Source organism: Solenopsis invicta, chromosome 16, assembly GCF_016802725.1.
Source record: "Solenopsis invicta isolate M01_SB chromosome 16, UNIL_Sinv_3.0, whole genome shotgun sequence".
NCBI classification, from domain to species: Eukaryota; Metazoa; Arthropoda; class Insecta; order Hymenoptera; family Formicidae; genus Solenopsis; species Solenopsis invicta.
The window spans coordinates 4,481,038-4,498,807 of NC_052679.1; the positions used below are offsets into that span (position 1 = coordinate 4,481,038).

The window sequence follows — 17,770 nt, forward strand, 5'->3', positions numbered from 1 at the left end:
TGGCACGAACTCCGCACTTGTGCGCGTCGGTGATTCCACGATACGCGTGCGTATCTCGCGAGATTCGCTCCGTCTTGCGAGCGCCAAGCATCGCCGAGCGTGTTTTCGTCCGTCGCGTCGTCTGGAACATTCCACGGCATCTGTTCTGTCCACGACTTCAATTCGCGCGTATTCCTTTCCTCTTGCGTTACGATTCGTGTAACGAAGGTGGCGAACGTACATACCATTTGCCATTCGAAGTGCGAAAAGTGCACGGAAATGCGGTTAGAAGCAACAGGTGTAGCATCGCCCGCCGCCGCCGCCGCGCGCGCGGCGAGCAGCGTGGCGTAGCGTGAAGTTGACCACGCAATTTTTGATTTCGTCCGCCATATTAGATTCGTTAGTGTACGATACGTCGTGAGCGTCGAACGGATCGCAGGCTCGTGCTGTTGCAGTTTCTCGTGCTTCTCTTTCCCCGTTGCTACGCAGTAAAGTGCCGTCCTCGACGCCGGGAATGCCGTGCCAAGTTGGTCGTGCAATTTTTCGACTCCGTCGGCCGTATGTTCGATTCGTTTGTGCTTGTACGTTGCGTCGAACGGATTGCAGTTTTCTCGAATCTCTTCCCTGCCCCCGTCGCGATGTAATGAAGTGCCGCCATCGATGTCGGCTGTGCCGTTTCAAGTGTCGCACGATCGTCTTCTGGTAATTAGCGCGCGTTTAATTACCGTCGCGTTCGCGAGTGAGCATTGTGTGAGTGCACCGGCGAGATTTGTGAGGAGGAGGGGAAGGAGGAGTCCCTGGCATCGGGCATCGACGGAGCATCGCGGGGTGAGTACTACAATTCGTTGTTTATTTGTTATTTAATATGTGCGGGATTAATCCGATTTATTCTCATGTCGCGTTCCGTCGGCCGCGAGCTTGGAACGTTTATGTGAAGAATGGACTTTTGTTTGTTTACCGTCAAGTGGGTACGTGCAGAAAAATATCAATTCCCTTGCTGAGAAAAGCGATTATTTAATTTATTTTTTTTTTTGTTTTTTCAGTAAAGTTTTCTTTAAGGATGTACGGGTTATCTCAGAATTTATCAAAAAAATATAAAAATTTTGTAGAATATGCTAGTATTACGTTTGAATATCTGTAAAATTTGAGTACAATTTACTTACTGGTTATAAAATTATTTTTTTTTGTTTACTCTTGATTTCTAAAATCACGTTTTATAGTACTTATTTGCAAATTTGCTGGGGTAAGTAGCATTACCAATTAAGTAAAACTTCCTAGGATTCAGAATATATTAAAAATAGATTTGATATTTATGATAAACTTGTGATAGATGTGTGGATACCTATATGAAATATTATGAATATTATGAAATATTTAAAATAAATAATATTACAGTGTGTGTATTTTTTTGTGTGTACACAAAAGTTTATTTTAAATAAATATTACTTAAAATAAATAAATGATGAGTGCACTCTGAGACTATTAAGAAAATATTCTTTGTAAAAATAATTGTTACTTAAAAAAAGAAAATTAAAATTGAATAAAATTTTCTTAGCATTAGAATAATATTTTTTTGCGTGTAGATAGGATGGCCATAGTATCCTGGACATAGTTTTCTAAATATTTTATATTTTTAGGTTTTTGGCTGGCAATAAAACTTATTGATTTACACATTTCTATTGTTAAAATAACAATCATTTATTTTTGCCCTTTATCTTAATTTTATTGTAAGTTTAATCCTTCGCTTATATATTTTGTCGGTGTCTACAGCCTGTACAAATTTTTCTGTACATATTTTCTCTACCTTAAAGTATTTTAAAAAATCTAAAATCGTTCATGGAATATTTAACAACATCGTAATTGATGATTTCATAATTATTTTGATGAAAGTTATTTATTAAATATTTTTTAATGCTTTTGAAGGAAATGTTGGCAATTGTTATTTAATGTCAGACGTTTCAGATCCACGTGTATAAACGGAGGATCAATTACATTTGTACATCTATCTGCTTAAAAATTAAATACATGAAATTATAAGAAAACTTGTACTTAGGAGAATATTTCTTTTTTTAAGGATTATATATAATTATTTTATAAAATATTTATTTGAAACTCAATTCGATAATAATCATATTTAACTAGTAATTATAGTAATTACTGCTATAATTTATATAATATTTTTTTATATTTACGTTTTATAGATCAAAGATTGTTTCGACGTTTCGTGTTACAACTTCGTCGCTGCGCATCGTATCGGTGAGTCACGTTATTGTTTATTTTTATTTAAGGTAACGTATCTCTATGAAAATTTTGTTAGATAAATTGGAAAAAAGTAAAACCTGTGAAAAATATCTGTGTCAAATTACTTTTTATAAGATTTATTTTACTTTTAAAACATTTTACTCAATTTCTAGTATAAAATCCATTTTGTCACATTTTTAACTACAATTTTTAAAAATCATATTTGCAAATTTTTTTAAATTTAGAACTTTTAATATTTTTTATCTGCATATTAAATAAAAAAACTAAAATATGCAGCTTACATGAAATATTTGTTTTGTATTGTGTTCTTATCGCGTTTTTTGTATCATCACACAACCATTTATTGAACTTTCTTTATCATCGCTTTATTAAAATTTATATCAAATAATGTTTAGTGCAAATAATATGTAACACGTATTCAAAATGCATTTTCGAAATAAAAGAAGAAATAAGAATTTCATGAAAAATTTTGTTGTTTTACTTTTTGCCAACTTACTGATTTGTTTCTAAAATTTCGTTACCTAAACGCCGTCCTTTTTCCCAAACGAAATGATTTGTTAAACATTTATTCCACGTACGACGGTGACGTACTCAATTCGAGAAGCAGCTTGCCGTTATCCCAGTGAATGGCAAGAGAATCTCGTCGAAGATCCGCTCATACCGATATTTGAACGTGATCATTTGTAGGAGAGAGATAGACTGCAAAATCGCTGGAGGGTAGTTAACATTGCGCTCTAGGCACGCCGTTGCAATCCGATCTTGACGATCAACGGGAATTTCTGACCAATTAGAATGCGGCATACTGCTGTTGATCGGATAACACCGCGTCTGCTGCTAGAATCTCGAGACTGAATTCTGTCCGTTCTGCGGTCACTGCGTCGAAGCTTAGGAGAAATCGGATATAGGAGAATTACAAATATCAATTATAGATACCACAGTAATATTACCAAAGTAGCGCGTGTGAGATTAAGCTAAGAGGTACAATAATTATAATACGAATATTCGCGACAGTTCAACGGAACAATTTAATCGCTTCATCTAAATAATATAGAATGAAAGGCTGAAAGCCTCGAAGCTTTATTTTTACGTCATTTTCGTTTTTCCGTAGTGAAAAGAATGTTTGATCGACTGTCCCGATTTTTTGCCTAACTGTTCGATAAAATTCTATTAAAAATTCGAGTAGCGAGAGAGCTGTACTCCACGAGATTAAACCGCGCCGAGGGAGTTGAAGCACGAGACAACTTTATCGCGGGAGTGGACGAGGGAGGGAAAGTGAAAGAGTAGATTTACCGAAGGTTCAATTATCCGTGCGCGCGTTATCCCGATCTCTCGCTGCTTTTTTTTTCGTTGCCGCGGATTTACACCGTGCCGGACAAAAGCTCCTCGGTCTCGGGCTTATCTGCAACGGATAAAAAGGCGGTTATCTCCGCACACGCGCTGCGCGGGACCGCATCGAGATTTCAGATAACGTTTTAATAGGATTAGGAGGCGATCGTACGCGCGGTCGTCCTTCCAAATGGGCTGTCCTCTGCACCGTGGCGACCTTCGGCTTTTCCGGCGAATACGATAAAGGGTTTCTCGCCGTGATTCTCCCGGAGTTCTGACTTTCGAGATTTCGCAATTTTGTGAAAGCACAAGTACTCGAGTTGAAATTTTATGTGATTAAAATATCAGATATTTGAAGCATTTTCAATGATATTGTAACGTTTACTGGCAATTATTGAAAACTAATAAATTTTTACATTTTTTATAAAGTAATTAAATGAAAAAAATGTAGCTCTTAGCTGCTGTACCGATGAAAACTCATTGTATTATTATGATTTACTCAGAAATCTCACTTTGTACCGCATTTAATCCTACCATAAATATTAAATATTTGTCGCATGAATGACTTTTCACCGACTTTCTCGGAGGGAAGGAAAGTCACGTCGCGAGCGAAAACATGGAATTCCGGACCACTTCGTGAAGCATATTTCGACGATCCGCGGGAAAAGCGAACGATTCGAGGATATTCAGCGTGCGGTAGATTCCCGAGTGGATCAGAAAGGAAACTTGGTGGAATGCAATTTTCCTCGGGTGCACTTTGAAGACCCCCGCGTCGTTTGGCCGATGAACCGCCTCGTCAAGCCTGCTCAGGGACCGAGAAGCATGATCGATACATCGTTTTCTCGCGGTCGCAATAGCGCTGCTACAGCCGTTATCGATCGTATCACTGTTGGCATCTTGCAAAAACGAATTTCCGGAATCTGCGGAATCTTTAATCTCGATGGAGCCTCAATCTCGACCATGAGTCACGTTCGCGTGACTTATGCAGCACGCGGAATTATGAGATGTATGTTTAGAAAAATGTTCGCGGAGTTTATTACTGACTTGCCGGAGACGTTTTGAACAGCGTATTTCTCGATCCTTTCGTCCAATCTGAAATAACTGAGAACCGCATCAGGCAGATTTATTCGATAAAACTAGATGAAGCTATATTAAGAAGAAAGTTGCTAAATCGACTAATTTTTTCAACCTGATTTCTTCAGTTCAGGTATTCATGTACTTAAATACATAAAATACTTAAAGTATTTAATTAAAGTATTTAGATATTTAATTTAAATATATAAATACTAAACTTAAATATATGTAGATATATATAAATACTTGAACTTGAGAAATTTAATCAAGTTGAATATTTTAGTTATGTTCTTAATGTAGATAAAACTAAATAAATATACATAAATATACGTACAAAAAATCGCGCTTTTGTAAAAGAACAAAGGATAAATTATTTTTATACAGAGCGATTTTTCATTTATGCAATCGTAATTTTAAGTCGACGTACTTAATTTTTTCATTTTTGTTCGAAATTGCGAGCATTAATAAATCTAACAATTATATAAGATACCGATATCGGGAAGGAACGACAAATTTATTGTTGGTCATTCTTCGTACTTTCGAAAAGGGCGGGTTAGACGACAGAAACGAGATCATTAGTCTTGGAATTATTTGAGAATTGAATTAACGAATAAAGGCGTTGACTGCGTGTAATCCTTTGAGGAAAATCTAAAAGAGGAAGGATAAAGAGGAAGAACAGTTGATTCAGGAGAGAAAAGTTAAAGAAAAAAATACAAGGAATGGGATGATGAAAGAAGAAGGAGCGAGCGGCAGGGCGAGGTTCGCGACCGACTGTAAAGTGTCCTCGGAAATAGGGTGACCCCAGTCAAGGAAGAAAGAGTAAAAAGAGAGAAATATGGTGCGAGAGAGAGAGAGAGAGAGAGAGAGAGAGAGAGAGAGAGAGAGATGGAAAGAGGCTGAAAGAACGGAGATCTGATATCTGCCGCTCGCCGGGAACTTTTAAAAGTTATTTAAATTAAATAGACTATGGAGCGCGCGCGGAAAGGAAGATGCGAGAGGTAGAGGGCAACACGAGGAATGAGATAAGGGTTGATTGCGAGAAGGTAAACCCGGAGAGACGTAGGAGAGCAGCCTCGACGGTATTGATAGCGACAACATACCCGGATGAAAAATAAGCGACGCCTCTCCTTTAGAAGGCTAGGTGGAGGCTGAAAAGGATGTCGCCAACCCTCTCCTCTTTCCCTACCCTTTAACAGCCCTGTATTCGCAGGGCGCAAATACATGGGAAGGCCCTTCGAAGAGATGCGAAGGTTCTCCCTTCGCAGTTGCTATCTCGTATCTCGTTTCGTTCTTTTCGATCCCTCGCGAAAAGCGTAAAAGGCAGGTGGGAGGGAGGATACGGGGAAGTCCGATAATAACTCCCCTTAATGCTTTTTTACTAGCACATCCTTCCCAGATGGGAGCGGCCGTTAATATTCGTAAAACTACCGTTCTCGGCGGCGTTTCTTTCGACGTTTTACATGGAATCACGAGAGAATCGGGGGCTCTCTTTGAGGGTTGTTCGTTTTATAGTAGAGTTTTGCGATTCCTATCCCCGTGAACACGCCAAAAGTCCATCGGTTGTAATAGAATGATGTGGGAGAATAAATCTTTGTGAATCGCCTATGAATCGTTTGTCGGAAATTTTGAACGACGATATTAGCTTGCGAATACGAGAATAATCGTGTTTCATATGTTTATATAGAAATCAAAATATCACAAGCTCAAATCTATATGAAAAATAATGTTTTTTATTTTACATGGAAAGAACGGTTTTGCTAAAGTATTATATTTACAAATTTAGTTGGTTTAAATGGTTTTTAAAATTTTTAGTTGGACACAAATCTACAAATAATTTTGTTGGATCATAAAAATAATTATATTATACTCTCAAACTGATTACTAGAATGTTAAAATTTTTTGCAGCTTTGCTTATCATGTTGAACATCCGTTACAATTATTTTGATGGTTCAATAAAATTATTTTCAGATTTGTATCTAGCAAAATATTTAGATATTTTAGCCAAATCGTTCCGTATATAATCTGAATAAAACCTTATATACAAAGTATTTTCTGTAACACGATCATTTAAAGATGGTATATTTTTATTTACATAGTAATATAGTTCATGAAAAAAAGAAGTTCAATCATGTAGGATGTGTTGATCTTAAAAGGACTTTAAACATAAAAAAACCTTTACTTGTGCTTTTTTTAATATTTAAAGCCATCTTAAGATTAATGTATTCTACATAGTTGGATTTATTTTTTGTAAACTACAATACATTACTACATTAAAATATACTAGCCCCGTTAAAACAAAGTTGATTTTAAAATCTCATAAAATAATAAACATAAAGAATGCCTGTTGTAATATTGCCTTTTCAAAACAAACTTTTTCCTCTGGTATTTTTTTTTTTTTTTTGTTTTTATTGTGTTGTTAAAAGCAACAAAAATATTCTAAAATCTAAAAAATATTCTAAAATAATCGAGTTACAAGAGACACATCCTGTGTATTACAATAATCTAATACAATTTGTTCATACAATATTATAGTTTGCATTTTTGATACATTTTTCTATAAAAGAGAAACTTAAAAATTTCTTTTGAAATCACTCAGCAGCAACATAGATTTTCATAATCGTATAACTTTTTATTGCTAGCTGATCGACCCTCGCGCTTGATTCGTAAAACTCACAACTTCCCACGGCGTATTAAGCGAAAAGTCTTCTCGGCGCTTCTTGTAGCGCCATGATGAAAGACCGAAGATCGCTTTATCGTCACGATTTCCACAAACTTCGCGGAGTAATATCTATAAGGTCGCGTCGAGGCTCGCGACGAGATTTATCAGGTGCCTCGTAAAACCTTCATTACGACCGAACTTCGTTATCCGCATCTTCCCGTCTTTTCACGAAGGATCACGCCGAACGAGTTGCGAGTGTTTGCTTATCTGAGTGACCTGACGAATCGATCGATCGATCCTAAACTCATGCCCGAGTCCGAGAACAAGCGCAGCATTAAATTCCCGATAAAAGCAGAAAGCGATCCTCATCTTGCTGCGAGGCTCCGAAGAGCTCCGGTTACATCGGAGTTTCGGCGAAGATGACGGACAGACTACCGAAACTTCGGCATTGTTTTATCTCTCACGTTCCTCCGTCTTAGGAAGCTCTCGTTCTTGTTTTTATTAGTCCTTTGCGGATGACATAAAATGAATGCAAACTTTATCGATTGCAAAAACTATCTTATATATTATTACGCAAATAATTTTATATGTCTTTTGATAGTTCCTGGCACAGATGAAAATCTTTAGAGGAGGAACGGAATACTCTTCCACTTTCAAAAGTATTATTTTCCAAAAATTAATAACTTAATGTGATTAAAAATGTTATTTACATCTTTTTACCTAAATAATATCATTAGCTTGTTATCAGTTGCCAGTATTATTTTTTATGTCAGAATGATTATTATATGCATGTCCGAATATACCGAATATACTCTCAGAGAATAAAATCAAAAACACAGTTTTGTTTCTTCTCTGATATTATTTTATGGTATGACGATAATATTTTTTTATCTACTCGAACATTCTCCATCTGGCACTGAGAATATATTGGTGACGAAAAAAAGATGAGCATGAGAGATTCGTGCGACCGTCTCGAGAAACTCGACAAAGATACCGCCGTGCCGGTCACAGATGCACTTCTTGATGCACACGATCATTAACTCGTCAAGGTTATTGTGACAATTAACATGGCATTCCCCATTCTGTAAACCTAGTTTCACGAGCGTTTACCGTGTATTCCGATTGGACTCGATCATCATTGGCTCTTCTCATTGCGATCTCAATTAATGCCTGTGTCATTAATTAACATCTAGCTCGAACGGTCGCTGACCCTTTTATCCAATTGTTGACGGATTAGTATACCTAGGATATGCTCCGTTTCTTCTTTTCCATTTTGCGAAATAAATTTATTAGTACAAAACACTGTATATAATAAACTCGATATATACTTATAGATGCTAAAACTTGAATTTTTATTGTCTGAAATAAATTTATTTTTGTTTCAAGAGTGTAATGTAATTAACACATCCGTTTTTATTCAAAGAGTGTGTTAGTTAATCACACAGAATTTTCTCTGGATATCATGATTTATTATTACATTAACGATAGCTCAGTGGTCTAAATGTCGCAACATTCCATTGCCAGAAGCAGCAGCTCGGCGGTGATCAGACATCGATCGTTAATTTTCTCGGTGTCGTCGAACGAAAGGGCAAGTGCGAAACGCGTTCGTCGCACTTTGGGACATCGGGCTATCTCTGCACCGAAGGGGATGCACAGAATGTCAGGAGGGTTAGCGAGACGGGTCGGTGGGGTAGCAACGCGTAATTTATGGCGCAAGTTTTGATATACTGCGCGTTTAGGGTGGAACTTTAAAATATTAAAATAGCCGTGGCGATACGATGGAGGCTCGAACCGCGACGGGAGATTTATCATGCGACGAGAGATACCGGCCCGTGTGTATACCGGGTGCGACACAACAGCGCCGCGACCGCGGGATTTTGCCGCTCTCTATCTGGCCCCGTCGTCGTATGTGTCATGAATACATCGACCGATTTAATGTCGATTTCCGCAGCGCAATTTCGAGCTGAACATCTCTGTGCACCGGCAGATGCTTCAAAAACCTCACTTTACATTTTTGATCCGGGAGTTCTCGATCGTTATTGAAATGTGTGAGACGCGTAAAAATCCGAAAAAAACTGCACGTCATATATTTTATCTCAGATTTACATTATCATAAATATTAAAAATAGTAATTATGCAAAAATTCGAGACCCATTACAATTTTATGCAACAGAAATAATATTATTTGGAAAAGTAATATACAAAATAATGCAAGAGAATATTACTAAAGATACAAGAACTTTGCTTTTCTAATTTTGTTAGATAAATACACAGAGACATTAAAAACATATTATCTTTTAATATGCAATCTCTAAAAGATATTATTTAACATTTAATGAAATAGTTAACTAACCGTTATACTGATGAGATTTTAATTATATCATTACGGAGGGTGTCGTTGCTCGATTCGCTTGATCGCGGAAGAAAAGGGTTAATGACGAGCATAAAATCACGATATCCCGGTGCATTCGTACACCATGCGGAACGTATGCGTATGCCAAAAAGTCGACAGTTCAGTTTCGGAGCACGCAATCGATAATCGCCGGCGATAAGTCATATGAATCACGTGTCGGGGTACGTGCGACGACCCAAGTGCCGTGGTCTTCATTATGTGCGCCCTCCGCAGTCGATAATAGATCGAAGAAAAAAAGAAAAAGAGAAAGGCGGGAAAAAAACAGCCGCCATCGAGGGGTGGCACCCGACCCCGGAGCACATCGACGGCGCATCGCAACGACGGCATGTGGGGCCGCATATGGCGCGTGGCTTCCCATTGTTAAGGTCGCGGCTTACCTAACTGACTTTATGGTCGACCGTATTTTCAGGATGAATCCGGGGTAGCTTCCCCGAATGGGAGCGGCGGGGTAAGTGTGCAGGTGTCACGGGTCGATAATCATATCGTTCGACGTTCTCAATTTTTATTTCGTTTATCGGCAAAGTATATGGCGGCCGATCTCTCTTCTTTATATTGTAAAATGTAAATTAAATGAATTATAAGTAAATTGAGGCACAAAAGTCTTTGATTTTAAACGGGAAAATATTTTACGATTTCAATATCTTTGCGCGTTCATTGTTACGCGACGCGATCCGTTTGTACGAGTGGAACGATTTATACGGTGAATAATGATTTTCATTAAATTCAACTTTGACGGATACGTGGGACGAGAGTCAGCGGACGGTAGGGTACGGATGTCGCGCTTGTGTCCGAGATAAAACATTCAGCGTTTTATATTGCTATCGGAAAAACACGGAGAACAAGCGTCAAGCGCGCGCGTCCGTCCGTCGCTCACTTTTCGTACATTTCTCCAATTAAAACGATCGATTAGTGCGTCGCGCTCATTCACCGTGTTTCTACGATCACGATGATTTTGGACGCCGTGATATTCATTTAAACGGGAATCACCTCTGATAAGCCGATACTAATCCGAAAATTTGATGTAGATGCAGCCGACTGAATATCATGTCGAACTGATCGAGTCTGTAAACTGATGGCTTGTTTTTCTAGAACGAATGGTGATTTACGCATAAATAATTATTTAAAAAAAAGATTTTACAAGATTTGGAAAATCTCGGAAGAATTTTTTGATTTTCCTTATATCTCAATGCTCTCTGTAAAATCTACGAGAAATACAAAGAGAACTAATAATACGAAATTTTGAAAAAGTAATCGTTATTTTTGCAGAAGTTTAATATGAATGAACTAGATTAATATTACTACGCTAAAAAATAAGTTTATTTTCAAGTAAATATTTCTTTGATTTATATAAATATTAGCTAATATAAAATAATTTATTTTTAATCGAGGGAAATATTTTTTAAATCAAGGAAATGTTGTTAAAATAAATATATTTACTTGAACATAATAAACAGATTTTTTTTTTTTCAGTGTAGATGCTGAATATAATAAAAGATATGCTAATATCATTTCTAACCTTTTGCACCACAATTATGAAAGGAAAGAATTCCTTTTACACGCAGAAGTTACTCATCAAATTTGCGCAAGATAAACGGAGGTAATCTGAGATTTCCAAAAGCCAATCTTTCAAGGAAAGTTATTGGAGAAAGTTTCCATGTTATCGAAAGTTGTTCAGCGTCGAACGAACGGAAACGCGAGTCGATCGACTGCCAATTAAACGCGCTCGCCGATACCGTTACATAATAATCCCCTTGTCAGGCAGGAGTTCAATGAGAGTCGATTAAACTTTAAACACGGTGATCCATGACTCGATTATGATCATCGTTGGTTAATTAAATCACACGATGCCCTGGGGTCGCGCATTTTGTCGAAGTTAACTTTTAATCCCATTTAAATCCTACGTTGTCCAAACAGCAGAATTCTATCGTTTCACAAACTACATTGTTAGTCAATGAAAGACCAGCGTCTCTAATACACGTATGCAAAACGTCTCCAATTATACTAAACTTCCTCTAATTATGACGTTATTTTTTAACATGGACAAATTAGGATTATTTATGTTTCTTTAAACTAAAATTATATTTATATTCCAATTAAAGACTGTATGCAATTTTGTAAAATTTAAATGTCTCAAGTTAAGTAAGATTATTCTTGGATTATGCAGTAGTCGAAGCAACCTTAAAAGGAATTTTGAATTTAAAAAAAATGATTTACTTAACACTATGACATTAGGGAGAGAAAGAGAGCGAAAAGAAGAATGAATAATTTATATAATAATAATGTCACACTCTTCGTACAATCTGCATCTGTGCTATTCTTCTATACTTTTCGATTTATCGCAAACATTTCGCATCGCACTCTCAAACTCGCGCCGTTGATATGTCGCAACACGAAATACACAGGCGGTCGCGATGCTTTGCCGCGAAATGGATGTTGTTTCGAGCGTTTCGAGCAACGCTCGCGCCGGATCGAAATTCGCGTAAATCAAAGCGCCGCGAAATTCGAGCCGCCCGTATATTACGTTGGAAAACTGCTCCCGTTTCCAGGGGAATTCGATTTATCGCCCTCAGCCGCGCATTACTATCGGGCAGTACTAGATGCAGTAGCGGCAGCCGCAGCATATCGCGTCCGCGTATCCGTGGAAAACTTTTTCAACTAGCGGCCGCGGCGTTGCCTCACGCGTCGCGTCATGAGGAATGAGCCGTGAAAGCTGGGAAAGTATGAATGCTAAGGGCCCTCCTCCGCGATTCACCGGGCAGATATCCTCGGCATAGCAATCAGCAATTCTCTTGAAAAGGCGGGAAACTGGGACGCGGGACATTTAAATTATGCATTTCTCGGCGACGACGAGGACGAGTCGCGGAAGCTGGAACTTTGAGGACGAGGCGAAAAGGGAGGAGCGAAGAACGCGAGAGGTGCTGCGAGAAATCGTGCTTGTATAAAACGCGATGCACGAATCGATGGAGTTCTAGTATAGAGTTCGCAGAAGGTAACACGATTTGTGGAACAAATTGCACATATGTTCGCATTTTAATAATAAACGCTTGATCCGATGGCATAAGATACAAGCGGATCTTATGAGTTTCATTAATAATGCCATTCTCTTTTATTGATACGTAACGTCACAGATATACTTTGCGCTTGTTATTTTTATTTTTGTTAAACGTATTTTTCGAAGAATTTTAAGAAACGGAGAAACATAGTATCTTAAATTATACGTTCTTTCATGAAAGAATCATGAGACGGCTAGAAATTTCGATAGTGATGACGCAATAGGAGGAAATAGCGAAAAATCGCATTTCCGTAAAGCGAAGTCCGAAAATATACGGATCGATAGATGACGTCGTCTCGTGCTCAATTTCCCGCAGGAACAGTCACAGATTGTTCGCATATGCGTATCTCTTATGCTTATCGCATATTGCGGTATAGGAAATTCCGAGTCTTCGATTGCATATGCGCAATTGCAGATCGTTTATCGGCTGCACACCGCTACGGTAATGCGTTTGCCCGGTTACCGAATTTTTCGCTCTATCGTCGCCCGGAAGTGCAACTGCAAATAACAACGCGTGATCAAAGGATCAAAGACTGGAAATGGAAAAGCACGAGAGTAGTTAATAAACTGTCGAGTACGTTTTGAAATCTTTTCTCTCATCTTTTTTTTCTTTCACGCGTACTCAATATTATTTTACACACAGTTTACGCGCATTGTACGCGCAAAGAGAAAGAAAGAGTTTACTCTTTTACTTTCGCATCTCTGTTTAATAGTAATTCAATTTTTGAATACTCGCGGGGAAGTACATGAATGAGAAACGTGATAGACGCGATTAACGCTATAAATTAACTGATTATTTATTCGTTTAGCCACCGATAACCATCCATCCATTCCGCGAACTATACATCTGCGCTGATCCGCCTACAGTACGATTCATCAACTATCGAATAATACATAGTTTGCTAAAAGTTCGTGTATTTCTAACTTGATTATCATCTTAATTGTGCGTTACTCTTGTGAGCGTAGGATTTATTCAAGGCTGATCTTCTCCAACAATTTTTTACAATAAAAATTTTATTGTTTCTATTTTCGACAAAACATCGTTTTCTCTCCTCTCTTTCATTTTTTAGAATTTGAAAAGTCTTGTACATATTGTGTTTTCTTTTCACGATTTAGAAATTATCAGCTGAAATATCAGCTGAATTATGAATGTTTGACATTTATGTTTCTATGATACTTAATCTGTTGTCGTGATACACGAAACGCCAAATGTTTAGATATCACATCATTACAAAGTGTAGCTTCATGAAGTTTCATAGAACTTATGAGCATGATTGTATACGGCGACACTAGCGAATTTGTTTATCTGATCAGCTATCTGTCTTTCTCGCACCCAATTAATTATCCCTAATCAAGCACATTTGCAGGCCACTCGCTTGCAATTCAATAATGTCGCGATATCGTATTTCAATATTATACGAGAATCGAGTGCTGCGAGAATCGGTGAGACGTGCGCTGATATCATCGACCTCAAATAATAACTGATGCGTTGTATGACGATCCGTAAAAGTTACCTCTTGCATATACTGTGTATCGTTTGAGCACCTGCTGTGCCGTATACGCTTAAATTGCAAGTGTGCTGTATTAATTCTTTCGATATCTTTTTTCTCAGAAAAGATCTGAGCTCTTTATTGAGATTTTTTTAGACGATTGCAGATATAGAAAAATTTCTAAAAAATTTTTAAGTAATTTATATGGTGCATAATTATTAGAGAGAAGCAACTTTAAAGTTGCTAGAATATATCCACATGTGTATAGAGTCACATGAATTGTGTGAATCCACCTTTAAGCGAATTCGCATAATTTATCGGTCGATTCAATGCGATCGCCGGATGCAGGAAGCGCGTTTCTGCGCACAATCCGAGCGCGATCGGGCGCGCGTGAATGTGCGCTTAGCTGTGCGCAAACACGCCGGATGCGCTCCCGGGAAATTTTATTTCTCGGTCGCAGATGCTTGTAGAGATACGCCGTTGATGTATGCCCCGTGCATTGCATTTCTGTCGTATATATATGATCAGAAGGGGCGATTGACCGTATGAGCCATGTAAATAGTGAAAAACGTCGCGATGCATAACAGTGCATATAAAAATTTGACATAAAAAGATTGTACGTTCATAAGAAATTGCGTTTCGTTGAGAAAGGCTCCATACATGTCAAGAACAATAGGGTCGTAGATAAATTGAGAACCATTTACAGTTCACAGAGTTTATAAAATGAATATGAAGATTATTTATTTCTCTCAATAAAATTTTTCCTCTAAAAAGAAAGAGTTTAAAATAGCAGTATTACAATCGTGAACAAGTATTATTATTATTATATGTACATGTTGATGCATATTTATCTGAATATAAATTTTTGGGAAACCAGAGATTATACCACGTTATTTAATTTTTAAAGTTTATTTGAAAGTAAAGGTTGGAGGTTTTGTCAAATGTATTAATGAGAGAGAATATCCACGCCATATTTTAAAAGTTTAATTTTTATTTTTAAGCGTTCTGCTAGTGGTTATTTATATTTGTGCAACCTCGTGAATGGTCGAAAAAATGATAAAAAAATGATACGAGCAAAGTTTAGAAGCATATAATATACACAAAAAATTAAAAAAATTTTTAATTTTTATTATAAATATTAAAATAATAACTGTGTAATTTAAGAATTTTATTTGCACTCTGCAGATATTTTGTGCAAAACGCAAGAAAATATTAATTGAAAATTTCAATAATAATTTTAATAATAATTTTCTAAATACATATATATTTTTTAACATTTACAATTTACCTATTTATTTTTTATTTCTTTTAGAGAGAAAATGTTTATTCTCTTCTATATTTTTATTAAAAAGCACTTTTACAATTACTGTGTTTTTTTATTATATATCTGCTAAATATAGATAGTATCACATTTGAATATAAATATTAATTGTTAAAATAATTCTAGAGAAAAGTGTATCATTTTGTTTGTAACACAAACTCTCAATTACAATAAAATGTTTATTAAAGAAGAATTTATTGTATGTACATATAGATTAAAATATGTTATTTATCAATATTACGAGTAAACAATGTTGCGTATTAAGAAGCTTTTTAGAGAAAAGCATATCTTTGAAATCGATATAGTCGATACAGCGAAACACCGTCGACGAAATGGACGACGTTTTAAGGTTTTCCACTTCGCGTAGAACTTTGCTTCGTAGCAAAAGAAAAAAAGGAGAGGAAGTAAAAGTAGCTTATGCTTTAAGAAACAGAGAATTCCGAAGACAAATCGTCAGGCGGACGGAAACCCGATACAGCCCGCGGTAACGTTGAAAGCGGAGGAACTGGTAACAAAAGATAAAGCGGGGGAGGATGATGGAAGACAATGCCGCAAAAAGGAACCAAGAAATCAAGCAGGAGAAACAAGTCAAAGCCTTGGCTGACGTGTATCGAAAAAGTGCCAAGAACAAAGATACGCAATTTTATACAACGTACGCTTCATATAGAATTAATTAATATAAATGCACAAGTAATTAAATTTTAAATGTTATAATTTTCCCAGATGTGCGCACTTTTTAATGCACGTTTAATATTATTACAATTTAATTCTAACATTTAAAAATATATTAGGCAAAAAATGTAAAATTAATACTTCATTTAATAAGCTTATTAATAAAATTATTCAATACAAAAATTAAATCATGAATTGCAAAAAGTAAATTTTATTTGAAATTTATTTTTGAAATTAAATGTTGATCGCTTTTATTTATTTTTTAGTAGGTGTCGCTTTTATTTATTTTATAATAGGTATAAAGATTACAATAATAAATGTAAAACTTTACTAGTAGAATATTTTTTATACCAGTTGAATTTTTAATTATTTATATAGGTAATGTTGCATTTTTAATATTAATATTATATAAAATTTAATATGCTTTAATTTATTACTAACAAACTATAATTTTTAGATAATCTAAATCAAGTAGTAATATTGTATATCAAGTAGAAAATAAAAGAAACTTAATTGCTCATTTAATACTGCAATTTAAACATCTAAATATTTAGGATTATCATTATTGATACAGATATCACATTAGCCATTATTTATTGTAATTATATTAATAACTTATTAAATGTTCATATTTAGCGGTGTAGAATCAGCAATTTCGCAGGATACGCTTTGGATCCTATGTATACCCTGAGGTTAATTCATTCGCTAGCCGTAATCCGGTTAGCCAACGCGAATGGATTAACAATGTACGAGCGTTGTTTCTAAATTTACGTGCTTTAAGTTAACATTTAAAACAAAGTTTTTCAAACTTTGCCTTTAAATTTATCAGTGTTAATAATTGAATTTCGCAAAATTTGTATGGAAGTTATGAAACCTACAATTTCAAACAAGAAATTATTAATATTTTATTTGAACTCTTTAATTAAGAATTTAAGAAAAGGTAGATCTATATTTGTTTAGTGTATTTTTATTTTTGGGTATTCGTTATTTAGCTTTTTTAAAAAAATATTTTGCATAGAAACATATACTGATTTATATTTTATGTTAAGCCAAGAAAGTCAGAAACGAGTCGTTCAAAGGAAGGGAAAGAGTTAAAACGTTTAAAGGAATATCTTTGTGACATGCTATCAAAAGGGCGTACGTATTAAAGCGCGGTGTGCAATTATCGATAATCGAAATTATTATTAGCTGTAGCGCTTGAGCGAACGACGCTGGCGATTGATTCGATTATCGTTTCCTTCCGTTCTGACGATCGAAGAGCCGCTCGAGGTCGTCCAGCAAAACAAGACAGAACGCGAAAATTGGATTTACAGGCCAGATAATTCTGGGAGAATCTCAAATTTATAAGCAATAGAGGAAACGATTATGTTTGTCCGCGCAATATCGAGAACAATATCGGAATCGATAATTAACATAAAAATAACTAGAAACATGCCAACATGTAGAAATTTATGGAAATTGAAGAAAGAATGAAATTATCGGTAAATTATACCTTTATTGTATGAACAATTTTTTGTTATAA

At 36.0% G+C, this 17,770-nt stretch overlaps 1 protein-coding gene across 7 annotated transcripts in view; it reads left to right on the forward strand.

Moving 5' to 3' along the window:
• The window catches only part of LOC105203258 (WAS/WASL-interacting protein family member 1), a 357,301-nt gene that overhangs the window by 96,017 nt on the left and 243,514 nt on the right, over positions 1-17,770 (forward strand). For 3 of the 7 annotated variants that reach the window (XM_039458356.1, XM_011172037.3, XM_039458360.1), the window contains exons 1-2: positions 84-807; positions 2,181-2,235. The exons of 2 other annotated variants lie outside the window; for them this stretch is intronic. The gene's annotated coding sequence lies outside the window, so the exon portion shown is untranslated. Of the gene's footprint in view, positions 1-83; positions 808-2,180; positions 2,236-17,770 lie in introns of those variants that run through there. 2 more of the 7 variants (XM_039458358.1, XM_026133004.2) reach the window with 1 other exon arrangement.